This window comes from Carassius auratus, linkage group LG28B (genome assembly GCF_003368295.1).
Source record: "Carassius auratus strain Wakin linkage group LG28B, ASM336829v1, whole genome shotgun sequence".
NCBI classification, from domain to species: Eukaryota; Metazoa; Chordata; class Actinopteri; order Cypriniformes; family Cyprinidae; genus Carassius; species Carassius auratus.
In genome coordinates, this window is record NC_039293.1 from 1668275 (window position 1) to 1680754 (window position 12480).

The 12480-nt window shown below is 36.7% G+C and overlaps 1 pseudogene; it reads right to left on the reverse strand.

The window, feature by feature from the left end:
- Positions 1-12480, reverse strand: part of LOC113067696 (adhesion G protein-coupled receptor L1-like) — a 163012-nt pseudogene that overhangs the window by 64803 nt on the left and 85729 nt on the right.

Consider the following 12480-nt stretch of genomic DNA (forward strand, 5'->3'; position numbering starts at 1 on the left):
AAGGTCACATCTGTAGGCTGCATATATCATTAAGGCTGTCTCATTTCCAAAAAGTAACCAATATATTCCAAAGAATAAACAAATTACAATAATTTACGCCCTATGAGGAATAACTATCAATTTTATAATGGTTACTTTTCTGAAATTAGACAGCCTCAGTAATGTCCTCCCGAGTGCACAGCCATCAAACCGAGACACATTTAATGTTGAAGTATTTCAATGGAAACAAATTTTTCTCTTTCTACAAAACCCCATTCAAACCACATTCAAATTCTAAATCTATAGCAGCTGACCCTAACACTGGAAAACCTACTGATCTTACAAAATATTTATGTTCCAGATGAATGCTGTTATTTTTACATTTCTGTTCATCAAGCAATCGTGAAAACAAATGTATTGTGGTAAAAACCGTTTTCAACATTGATAATTATCAGAAATGTTTCTTGAGCTCCAGATCAGTATATAAGAATGATTTCTGGAAGATCATGTCACACTGAAAACTGGAGTAATAGTGCTGAACATTCACCTTTGCCAACACAGGAATACAGTGTATTACATAGATAGATAGATAGATAGATAGATAGATAGATAGATAGATAGATGATAATTACTGATGTTAACACACAGGGAATATGTGTAACAAATGCCTCGCAGATACAAACGGGGTTAATAATGTTTTATATAATTTTTTAATTACTTGTACCCTACCTGTTCGAAAAATCCAGTCTCTTCCTATGTTAGTTTGAGTCTTTGTAAAGTTTTAAATCCCTGCCGCCAAGATGCTCCTCCGTCGGTCACGGATTATGGAAAGTGAAACATAAATCTATAGGATTGGTTGGATTTATTCATGAACTTTAAAATATTAATTTGAAGCTTCTTTCTTGTCAGATTCTTATTCACGGCTTTATCATAATAGGCTTCATATTCATTTATTGTGAGAAATCCGCAAGTTCAATGTGAAATCAGACTTTTGAGTGCTCAAATATAGTCAGAATGGCATAATCAATAACACCCCACGGATATTCGACTGTGAGATTGGTAGTCGAATCAGGCTCCTCGAATTGAAGCATCAAATTGTCGACTATTCGGGGTCACCCCTAGTAAACAGTGTAAGGACATTTTATTAAATAAACCCCATGTAATACTATCTGCCCTATTTTAACGATCTAAACGCAAAGTGTAAAGCGCACGTCGCAAGTGTCCAAATCCACTTTTGCTATTTTAACGACAGAAAAACGGTTGGCATGTTTGTGTGCTGCTGTGCTCCCTTTTTTAATAAGCAGTGTGTACACTCTTTAAATAACAAAGAAAAAAAACATTGCGCCAGACTTGAGCACAATGGTTTGAGTTGGTCTATGGCTAAGTCCATTTTCAGCTCCTTAAAACAGCATTGCGGTAACAATGCGCCCGAACACACCTCTTTTTTAGACCAGCACGCCCATGGGCGCAACAATTTGGGCAAATGCATTTGTTAATTAAATGACGTGATGCTGGATGGCACATTATAGGGCCCCATGTATACAAACAAATATATAAATATATATTATTATGACATACTGTACCGACATAAAATTATGATTCAGATTTGTAGCACAAATGTATGTCGACAATTTAATACTCAGGGTTAGGGGTTTGTAAAATTTCTGGTCCTAAGCATGAGCTCTGGCAAGCATGGTAATAATTTCTCACCCGGTGTGATCATATGACAGATAGCGTCAGTCGGAGGGGTGTGGAGGCAGCAGACTATTCCTCCAGCTCAAACCTACTTAGAGCTATTGTCTCCGACTAAAGCAGATAAATGTATGAATGCAGGGCTGTTATCGGTATAGAATGCAAACACAGATCAAGCACAGTAAAGATTTATTCTGCCTCAAACAGATGCAGAGACACTTCTCTTTTCAAATCCCTCTTTCTATATATCCCCTCATCATCTCTCTACTAGTGCAGCGTCATTCCCAGTCCAATCCTTCTCTAAATCTACTCATCCCTCCCACATGCCTCCTCAGTTCCTTCTCTCTCTCTCTCTCTCTCTTTCTCTATTACAAGGCTGATGGATAGCTAGAAGAGGGAATCATTGATCTCGTCTCAGAGGAAGCAAATGCTGAGCACAGACAGGGACTGCAACTGCAGGCGGGGTACACACACACACACACACACGGTTATACACACATTATTCAAACATGCACACTAAACAGTCACTTAACCACTCAACCGCATCAATACACTCTGGAATACACAGTGCACGCAAAACAAAACAGTGACATGCACAGTCAGAGTCATTTGTAACATTTATACCACCCTTTCGCTCTTACTGTATGCAGCATTAATGTTGAAACTCCCCATAACGAAGACAAGATCAAAAATATGCATCATGATGATAGTAATAAAGGTTTTAATTAAAATGTATAGTGGATTACTATAAACACTTACTGAATCAGCATTAGGATTTTTTTATATAACTGTCTTATACTCTCCAAGGCTGTATTTGATCAATATTGTTTACTATTATTATGATTTCAAAATAATGTGTCCCATTTTGACATATTTTAAGATGAAATGTATTCCTGTGATAGCAAAGCAGAATTTTCAACATCATTTCTCCAGTCTTAAGTGTAACATGATCCTTCAGAAATCATTATAATATGCTAATTTGCTGCTCAAGAAACATTTCTTTGTTATTATGAATGTTGAAAACAGTCTTATATTTAATTATTATTATTATTATTATTGTGGAAATCATTTTTATTTTTATTTTTATTTTATTTTTTATTAATAGAAGCATCAAAAGAACAGCATTCAAATGTATTATTTTCTTGCAAATATAATACACACATACATATACTGACCACAATTGTATGTTGAATGGAAGTGTGATGGAATAGAATAGAATAGAATAGAATAGAATAGAATAGAATAGATTTTTTTGTTCTGTTACACTTATTATCAACAGTGATGAAATGCCATATTTGTTTGCTGCCACTATTCAAAGAAAAAATATAACTAAAATTAATAAATGACAATAAACTATTGATTAAATTTATTTTGGTCATCAAAAGACAAAAAACTATGACTAAAAGAGACACTAAAAACAAACACCACTCTCATGTACCTTTGTGACATGATCTTGAAGGCGTCCGGAAGGTAGCACTGTACATTCTCCATCTGAAAGGGGTCAGCGTCACAGATCTTGTCATCCGTGCGACCGTAGTTGGCTGTTTCGATCATGATGACATCACTGCCAGGGCAGCGGAGCTCAATGGGGTAACCCTCACATGCCAACTCCCTCCGCATCAGACCAAATGGCATTGCAGAGCGACTTAACGCTGCATGAAGAAAGAAAAACATGTTCTGCATGAAAAAAAAAACTTTAAAGGGAAATGAAAGAAATTATTAGACTGGGGTGCCCTCCAACTTTTATTTGTTGGCGTTTATCTCCAACTTGCCTCAACACACCTGCTGGGAAGTTTCTAGCATGCCTTGTAAGAGCTTGATTAGCTGGTTCAGGTGTGTTAGATTAGGGTTGGAGCTAAACTCTGCAGGACACCGGCCCTCCAGGACCGTGTTTGGGCACCCCTGCATTAGACAAGGGTTTTTCACAGCCTGCAATAATATTTTCAGCCTTCGTAGTCCTGAGGAGCAAATAATTTACCCTCTCGCTCAAACAAACTGTGAGAGTTATGTACACACTCTGTTAACATCCTCCTACTCCTTCACACAGCCCTTTGACGGGTGCCATCCACCACCCGAATGCAAGGAGTGCAAAGATACCATTTTTTCAGAACCGATCTGATCAAATACCGAAAATTCTGAGTATCTGCTGATATCGATCCAATCCGATACCAGCACACTTTTTTTAAATCAGTGTAGATTTTCTATACTTCTCTGTGTTGACCTGATCATCACTCTTTTGTGTTAATCTAAATCTACTACATATACACAACTTCATTTTAATGAAAAATAACAAATGAAAAAAATATATAAAAATCATAATATATGACAAATATACTATTATATACTAGGTTACTGGTTAATTCAGCAGGAAATTATTCTAGAACTAGATTCTAGAAAAACCATCGGTGCACAATAATTTTATAAAATCTAGTGAAATGTATTATTTACAAATAAAAAATCTAAAATCTGGTAAAATGTTACACATTGCTCTTTGTATTGTTGTAAAATACATTCATGAAAAAACGTATATACATTTATATAGAAATGTAAAAGATCTTTTTTTTTTTTAAATGTATAGCACAGTAATAAAGACAGCAACATGTGATAGATAGGTTCAAACGGTTCAGTCAGATTTGGTGAACTGGTCAACCGGTTCACTAAGAAGAACCGGTTAAATCAAACAATTCATATGCGAACCGGAAATTACTAGTACAAAGGGAAGCGGTATTGATACATAATGTATTAAATCTGTACATTATTTAGCCTTTTCTTTGAACAGTTTTAAACCTCAGTTATTGTGCGCTCTTGAAGAGAGATTCATCGTTTTGACTGTAACCGAACGCGACACCCAGTTTGATTGCTGAATGGAGGATGGCAGACAGCCGCAGTGGAAAGAAGAGTTTACGTGAACTTGAATTTATTTACTTCAATATTAATCTGTTCCTCACATGGAACTATGGAACGTCTTCAGAACACTTAAAATATGTCCACGAAAACATTTTGGTGCTTTATAATGTTTTAGTGCCTTTCGTGGGGCTAAATAATAACACTGAACAGTATACGCACAAATCTCGGATTTGGATTGGTCTCGTCTGACTGATACCCGATCCACAGAAAATGCCAGTATCAGAGCCGATACCGATCCCTTGTATCAGATCGATGCATCCCTAAAGGCTCCAGAATAGAAAATCAGTTACCATGTGTCCAAATCGCTTCAGGAGCCAACCAAACACCTGAGCAGAAACAGCACCTAGAGGAGAGAACTGACCCTAGACCCACTGCCGGACCTCTCTGCCCACACATGGCATCTGCAATTTACACTCAGTTTAAGAGAGAGGGAGAGAGATAGAGAGAGAGAGAGAGAGAGAGAGAGAGACATTAAGAGGGCTGTAGGTGCCGTAGGGTTAATCATTGTGCCTGGCTGAGAGGGCCTGCTAGTGGCACAGAGTAGCATACTTTATCTGAACAAGAGCTTTCAAAGAGTTTGAAGATCCAGCCACGTAAAATGGCTGCCAGCCGCCTCCACTCAGAGAAGGAAAAAACCAGGCAGTGGAGCTCTCCATGGTGCTGACAAATAGAGAGGGGGAACCTGTGGAGCTGTCCATTGTGCTGAAAGATGAGGGGGAGGATCTGACCCACAGAGTTTCGAGCACAGTAAAAACTGATCAATGAAGCGCTCAGTACTCCTGAAATTCATTCCTTCAGCTCTCGCAGCTTCAAAGACTTTGCGATCAAATGAAGGGAACTTTTTTCATGAAAAAGCCGACAATTCGAAAAACCTGCTTAGTCGTTGCACGCTTCTGTAAGTAACAGTTAATTTGCAGACTCTGTTACATGGACAAATGGAACAAGTACATCCATTCAGCTTCGGACACAAAATTGCCTTTCCATTGCTTTCCTTGAGAGACGAAGGACCACAATGTAAAGTTCTCTGACTCTGAGCCACATCTTTTCACTCCGAGGTCAATGTGAAAGTCAGACGTTACTCAGGGTCTAAAAGCATGCTCCTTTTGTCTGCTTATGTCAACCATTCATCCCAGTGCACTTAACAACATGCTTGTGGCTCTCTAAGCTGGTTTCCCACTCAACGGTTTTGAAATCCCTTGTCCTGTTCTCTTACACCCTGAGCACTTAGTGGCTGCCATGGAATGTGGACATATGTAACTGCATCATACATCACACAGTCGTGTAGCTGTCACACAGGCTCACTGCAGCAAGCAAGCGTGGTGACATCAACGCGGGGATGGATGGCGTAATCTTGCCATAAATGTGTAGATTTAAGGATTCAGGCCTGTTCAGATGATTGGGAGATTCGCTGAAGTAAACATTCTTCATACAAGGCTGTTCTGGTGTGTGTTCAAACAGACACATTCACTTGTGCCTACATGACACACAAAGAGGCAAAGTGGGATTAGTGTGTGCCAGCATGGAGTCTTGTTTCCGCAGCATTCCCATGGAGAAAACACATAGCTCCATACTGCTGGTCACTGATTAAACCATTACTCTGGGCTCTGCACTGCCTCGCCACAGGAGGCCAATCACACAGCCAACCAATCACCCACCCACCCACATGTTCATATAGCTTCAGCAAGCCAGTATGTCCCACACTGCATGTTGCCATCCCACAAACTACGCCAAATACGTCAGCCCAATCATTTCTGCTTTTCTCTCATCCTCTTTATCGGCCCATATCTCTGACTGTAACCACCCAGTTATCTCCCAAACTTGACTACGGCTACTGGATTAATAGGCTCATTCCCTCATTTATGAGTGTATTCTGCTCCCACAGACATTATCTCCAATCGGTAGGGGAAATTGGACTGAGGGGAATAATCTTTGTAATCCGAATTAAAATGCCGGAAAGTCTCGAGCTAAAGGATGGAACCCATTTAAAAGATAGGATAGTTATATTTTCATTTTGTCTTTTTGATATAAGCAGGTCCACAGATGATTAGGAAAATGACCTTGGGTAAGTAAATATCTGGAAGAGTATTATCAGGAAATCTTTGTTCAGGGTCAGTTTTTGGAAAGTGATTGTAATGTGTAATTGGAATGAATTTGGGTCGGAGATGGCGGATAAGTTACCAGAGTTTGAAAATCCCATTGGGTAATCCGTGCACAAGGCAATGGCATTTGTGAAACATAGCATTAGCATCAAAAAGATTGAAGTTTATCTAGTGTGAGGGTTTGATTAACCAGTAAACCAAATGTATATTATGACTTGAATGATTTCTTAATTTTAATAGTCATCTAGTTTTCCAAAAAAAAAAAAAAAAGAAAGAAAGAAAGAAAAAAAAAAAACCTTGACTACTACCCAATGAATACATTTGTACCTACTGTAAATGACGCACGTGCAGTATTTGGGGTCCTAAACGACTGAAGTGATGTGCTAAATGTAGTTAGGATAGTCACTACATTTAATTATTTTCTCCCAACACTAATCCAATCCAGATTATCTCAGAAGTTCGCCATGCAGTTTGCTTATAACATGCTTTGTGAATGCAAATTGCTCACTGTATTTTCTCATAATTACTAATAGATTTGGTTGTAACATGTTGGCATTCGAAACAAATGAGAAGCAAATAAACAAGGTCACAGTTTGTGGACAAAGGAATTTTCCTCCTGCTATTGGAAAAAAGTACTGCCTCTGAAGAAAGCACACGTGATCAGGGACTAGACTGCACAAGTATGAGCTAGTTGTAGAACTAACTGACTACTCAGCCCAACATCTATATATGTGCTTGTGGGATGAAATTGACCATGTATTCAATGTTTAATACAGTATGTGATTTTGTCAGATTGATCACTTCTCCTCTGGCTCTAAAGTTTTGCACAGACACTCTCTGTATGAACTGACAGCTTTATGCTTACAGACATTTTAATTTTGGTTGTGCCACGTTTATTTATTCGCGTGTAGTGTGTAGAAGTTATTGGAATAAATGGAAGCGGGCAATGAGGCAAGCCAAAGTCAAACTGGCATTGCCTCCATGAGCACTGTGCTAGATCAATGATGAAGAGTAACTACAAGCAGCAATACTAACTTAACCACATTTTTCAGTAGTGTGACAGCAGCTTTGCAAGTTTGAACATACTGTCACTTTAGCAACCAGCCATTAACAAGCTATTTCCAGAGTAACGGTGTAGGCTTGCACAACGCTACATCACTGGTTTTTAAAGTCATATTATATTGTGTGGGCAGCTTAATAACTGAGCTAACTGAGGTAAATCAAACACACTCTCCAAAACAGTCCTCACTCTCTCATGCCATATTCGGTATGTAAAAGTAATTTTTTCCCCCCACCAGATTACATCATTTATTTTGAATGTTCTATTATTATTTAAATTTTTTATTTATTTAAATTTTTTTATTTTATTTGTAACTTGTGAAAGAGCGCATTTTAACATATAGCACATATGTACTTACTGTATATAATAATTATATATATATATATATATATATATATATATATATATATATATATATATATATATATATATATGTGTGTGTGTGTGTGTGTGTGTCATTAAAAACTTAATAGCATGTTATTTACAATTAAATAAAAATGCAATTGCAATTATTTGAACTATTGTATTTTTTTCCCACTTAAGTAGGACTTACATATACATATCTATCATTTCTTAATTACTTCTACTGTATCTGAAATATGGCTAAAGTGAACTGGTGAATATACTATCAAGCATTTATGGTAAACTAAAATATAGTTTAATGTCATTTTTATTGATACTTGTATGTTAAGTATATCTATCTATCTATATATATATATATATATATATATATATATATATATATATATAGATAGATAGATAGATAGATAGATAGATAGATAGATAGATAGATACAGATATAGTAATTGCACATTTTTAATGTGAATGATGAATTTGTAATTTAGTATATTTTAAACACTCAAATTGCAATATCAAATAACACAATACGAATACAATTATAATCCAATCAAGTGTGTTTTAGTATGTTAGTTTACATACAAGTAAGAGTGCCTTCTTTAAAGCATGACACAATATTATTAAAGACACTTAAATACACTCAAGTGGCTTTTTATTTAATTAATTTTATGTTATCCACAAGTACAGTTTTATATATTTTTTGAAGACCTGAAGAACACCTCAAGTGCTTATTCAATACAGCACACTTCTATTCCACAAGGGTTTTCAAGCAATTGTATTAAAGAAATGTTTCTACTGTTTCATTGTAACTACTCATGAAGCTAACCACTCATCATAAGGCTTTGTGTAATCTGACTACTTTAAATGATGAGTAGCTTGTATAAAAGGCGACAGAACAGCCTCCTCAACTTAGCCTGCAGGCCATAGCTCTGGGTTTATAAATGTAATACACAGCACAATATGGAAATTTAATTTCAATATCACTACCTTTCATTAAAAAAGTATCTATGCATGGACATTGCGCGCAACATTTTTTCTCTCTGATCAACAGGTATTTCTGCTCCATATTAATATTTTTCCCCTTGGATGATTTTTCCATCGCATTTATGTTCTTCTCGCCCCCCCCCCCCCACCCCCTTTCTCTAAGTGAAGTGAAAGAACGAGGGACAAGATATGAAGATGTGTCACTGCGGGGCACATGGCGTGAGGAAACTAGGGCTGGTGCTGCCATAATAAGATCTGTATACTAATTCAGAGCAGTGGAGAAGAGTGATTGGATTTAACTCATTATCCAAATGCAGTAATTAAAGCCTGGGGGAGGTTTAGAGAATGGAGTAGAAAGGCCGTGCCCTGAGCCTTGAATGCACACACACTGACCAACACAGACAGACAAGGACACAGACAGAGGTAGACAGGACAGACAAGACGCAAATGGGGTGAGGCAGTCGAAAAGAAGGGGTACAATGAACTCAGCAGGGGGAAAGAAATGGAGACACTCGTATCTAGTGTTGTAGATGGTAAAATATGGCATTGATTGGCTCATTAAAGGTCCACAGGGTTCCAACACTATTCCAAGAACTTCACAATTACTCAAGAGCCAAAAGAAAATGAGGGGGAAAAAAGAGAATCACTATCAGATTGCATTTGTGGAATGCTTGCAAAACATAACAGTGTCTAAAAAAATAAAATAAATATATATATACACACACACACACACGCACGCACACACACACACACACACACACACACACACACACACACACACACACACACACACACACACACACACACACACACATATATATTTAACATAAATTTACCAAGTTTTTAAGAATGTGCCCTTTATTTTATGTTGTTTTCATGGTTTTGTGTGAGCATGTAACCATTAAGTAAAATATGATGAATATCTCTCAATATTATGTTACATTTTAGACACAATATTGTCTGGTTTTGCTCAATTTCACAAACTAAATGTTTTGTTTGTTTGTTTTTTGAAACAAAGCTTCAACACAACTGTTGTGCATCTCTGAGCAACACAGCATTTCATTATATATGTAAAGGATAATCAACGGTTTGCCAAGAACCTCCCAATGCGAAGCAGGGAGAAGTGCATTTAAAATCCTTTATTGCACAGCAAACCATTGCTTATCCTGCTTATTCCATGGTCATTTACCAAATTATAGACAAGTTAAAACTAGCATTGCTCTTTGCAGCGCAATATCTGACCAGAGGGGTAAAAATGACTGTTATGTTTGTCAGTTATGGCACGTTAGTGCTAGCATTCTGCCCGCTTCAAATCAGACACAGAGTTGAAAGTAAGATGCAGTAAGATCCCATTTATTTGAATGAATTATAGCATTTATTTCAATTAATTATAGATAGATAGATAGAGAGAGAGAGAGAGAGAGAGAGAGAGAGAGAGAGAGAGAGGGTGATGACAGTTGTGCGTGCGTTTCCTGCTGGGTCTCCGCTACTCTTTTAAATAATTAAGTACTTCAAAAACAGCGGCACCTTGTTGCTGTATAATATAGCGATCTACGGTAGTATCTAGGCTTTTTTATAATGCACAGGAACTACCAGCCAATCAGAATCCAGTATTCAGACAGACCATGGAATTTTTTATTTATTTCAATATTCATTTAAAAAAATACCCAGCTAATATTATTATTTTTGCAACGTTAAATCAAATTTTCCAATTAAAACACATGAATGATTTTAAATCATGCTTTGAAGGATATTTCTCGGCCAAAATTGATTAATTAATATGATTAATTTGGGATTAATTACTTTAGATAAACAAATTGGCACATCATGTAATTAAATTTATTAGACTAAGAATTTTATTTATTTATTTATTTTTATTATGAAGGTGTTTTGCCATGTTTTGAGAGAAGTTTTGCGTCCAGTTAGAGTAGCTACTACATTTATTGATACAAATGTTATTGAATGAGTGTGAATGAAATCTGGATGTATTGCAAAGTAGGCAGTTCTTTCTATGATTTAAATCAATTTAAATCGTTTTTTTTATTTTTTTGCTCAAATTCATAAACTGTGTAAATGTAAATTTAAATGAATAAGTAAATTAATCTTTGTAGAAGGGAAATAATGTGGTTCTTAAAAAAAAAAAAAAAAAAAAAAAAACTGCTTAACCTTTAAATGAAAGAAAATTCCATAGAGGAATAAGAAAGATTCTTCTAATCAAGTGTGATACATTAGCGTTCACCTACACAGATCATTCATTCGTCACGTGTCACTTGAGTTCTCTATGCTGTGCGCTATGACAAGGAACGATTACCACTAAATAATTCATCTGCCGACAGACTCCTAAAGCTGTAAAGAAATATTAAAGTCAATCAATTGAATTGAGCTTAAAATACCTGATTACAAGAGCTGCCTATCAATTAATGAAGCCGTGATTGATTAAGCAATTAGCAGCTCTAATAGTGAGAGGCAGGTCTGTAAGGCAGGCTGTGAGGGATAAAGATACTGCGGACCGGTTGAGTGTGGATGCCATCAGCTTCTTCTTCCTCTTTCAGTGCATCTCCAGGCACCACTTAATCGCTCAGTTGCTCATTAGTACACAGCTCAAGCTTAGGAAACCAGGACCATTAGAGCCGGCATGACTGCCACGCCAGCACTACACTGATGTGGACGGTTCAAAGACGGCCCCGCGTGTCAGCAGGTTTAGCTTCTCGAAAATAAGTTGTATATGACCAAACAATTCTTATTAGTCTAGTTCCTGCAAGTCTGTTTAAATGGCCGAATAAATGACTTGTGTTTGCAATATTCCTTCCAGTCGAGCATTCAGTAACAAACTACTCTAAGATTGTAGCAAATACAGCAATCACTTTAGTGTTTAATATTAGGGCTGTCAATTAAAAAATGTACGCAAATTACTTACATGATATGTTGATCAATAAATCAAAATGTATAATCAATCACATATCCATATGAATACAATTGCCCTGAAATGTATAACTGAAGATATATCATTGTGCCACTGAATATCATTGAACATAAACTTATCACTGATCTACAGTCCACAGTGATACATTTAATCAAGTTTGTTGATCTAAATTGAGTTTGACTCATTTAATTGAGTTTGACTTGAGATCTAACTGCATAATCACACAGCATGTCTTTATCAGGCGTACAATTATTAGTAACATCACTCTTTTCCTAAAATGCTTTCAACTTACAGTGGCATTGGTTTGAGATGATTTTACATGATAATTCACAGTTTTCAGAACTGCCAGATTTACAACATGCAAATTCAACCACTTTTCTGCAAAGACATGGAAGTAAGTTGCCAGTGGTTGGTTGAGTGGTTGGTTATTGTTTTAACACCATGCCAGCCAGCTTTTAGCTTTCTTGGATATTTTTGGT